The sequence below is a fragment of the Alligator sinensis genome, unplaced genomic scaffold, assembly GCF_000455745.1.
Source record: "Alligator sinensis unplaced genomic scaffold, ASM45574v1 scaffold456_1, whole genome shotgun sequence".
Taxonomy (NCBI): domain Eukaryota; kingdom Metazoa; phylum Chordata; order Crocodylia; family Alligatoridae; genus Alligator; species Alligator sinensis.
This window is the reverse complement of record NW_005842311.1, coordinates 1,524,229-1,526,156: the sequence shown is the minus strand read 5'-3', so window position 1 is coordinate 1,526,156 and position 1,928 is coordinate 1,524,229.

Sequence of the window (1,928 nt, the reverse complement as noted above, 5' to 3'; positions counted from 1 at the left end):
AGCTCAATATAAGCAAAAGCGCCTGCCTGGCTAGAGGTGAGCTCGGGGATGTGGAGTCCCTGGGGTTCTTGGTCCCCCGCAAGAGGGTCAAGATCCTTGGGGTGGAATTTGACCAGGAGTGGAAGGAGGGCCTGGGAAAAGAAGGAGGCCAAAGTGAGGCAGAGGTTGAGTATGTGGCATGGGCGACACCTCTCCATGGGTGGGCACGTGGCACTCATAAAGGTGGTGGTGCTACCAGTGCTTCCGTACACTGCACTGGAGTTCCCCCTGGCAAAGCATATAATCTACAGTATCCAGAGAGCTGTGAGCGTCTTCTTCTGGGGATCTCGAATGGAGAAGGCGGCAAGGAAGACCCTATGCAAAAAGAAATGGGGTGGGGGCAGGTGGATGCCAGACATCCACCTGGTCCTGGGGGGTGTGGTATACAAGCCAGATTTGCAAGCTGGCAACTGGGCCAGAGACCAAAACAGCCTGTCTAGTAAAGTTTTTTGAAGGTCACCTCCTGAGACAGTGGGGACGTGTATGCACCAAGGGAGACTGTGGGCAATGGAGCGGCCCCAGTTCTACAGGATCCTGACCAAGTTCCAGAGCGAGTATGGGCTGCAGAAGGAAAGCCCGGCCACTGTGTCCAACCACAAAAAGATACAGAAGGCAGTCAGAGACAGAGACAGGCTGTCGACTGTGGAGACCATCCCTGATGAGGACTGCCAAGCCATCTGGAACCGGATCATCCACAAGGACCTCCGCAAGGACCAGACTTCAGTTGGTTAATGGTGCACCGAGTACTCCCAGTGAGGGTGTGGAGGTACAGGGAGGGATGAGGGATTTGACCCAATTGCTGCAGGGAAACTTGCCAAGAAGCAGAGACCATTGACCACCTCCTATGGCACTGCCTGTATGTGAAGGCTGTGTGGAAAAAGGTAAACCAGCTCCTTGAAGGAGTGACAGGAGTCAGGTTGATGACAGAAGAGGTGGCACTGTACAAACACCTGACCAAGCAGCAGGGGTCCCACCATGCTTCAATCAGTTTGTGCCCTGTGTTGGAAGTGCAGAGGCAATGCAGGAACCTCCTGTTATACAGGTACTCCAAGCTCAAGGAAACAAACTGTGTAACCATGTTTCTGAGCTAACTTCAGTCCTACCACTGGAAATCGGTGAGTAAGGACAGAGAAGATGCAGCCAACAGAGAAGACGCAGCCAACTTCATCTGGCTTCTTCTTCCTGGCACAGGTTGTTCAAAGACCCCCCAGGAGGGGAAGTGGACAGGGAGAACAAGGAGGACAGAGAAGCAACTGGACCTGGAGACAGCGAGAAGGACTACAACAGGATCAGCAGCAGCAGAAGTGACAGCGACATCGACAGCGACAAGGACAGTGAATGAACTGAGAACGTAAACCCTCAGTCGGAGTTTGGACTAAGGGACGGTGTTTGGGTTAGGAAAGGGTGGAGGGTGGGTGCTCAGGGGCGCAGGGGAGTGTAATGGGAATCCCATGGGATTGTTGACGTGGTTTAAGATGTGTGATGGAAAGTGTATGATAAAGGACCTATATATATAACTCTCTCTCTCTACAGAAATATATTTTATTAAAAAAAAAAAAGCACGGAATTTACCTGTTGGGTGTGGCAGGCGTGACCAGTGGCCCAAATCTGTCCCTGCTGGTGGTGATGATTTGTAGCTCCTGGCAGCACCCAGGAGTGCAGGGGTGTGGTGCCTAGCTAGCTGGGTAGGGGCACCTTCTGGGGAGGATCTGAAGCTTGGGAAGGCAGATGATGCTGAGGCCAAGGCTGGGAACCATGGTGCTGGACAATGCTAGAGCCAGGGATCCCAGTGGGATAGGCTCCTGGTGCCCCAAGGGGCCTTTCCCTGCTGACAGCTCATCACCGCTGCCAGGCTGTGGCAGCCGCCTCACCAGGGCCACCCAGCTCGG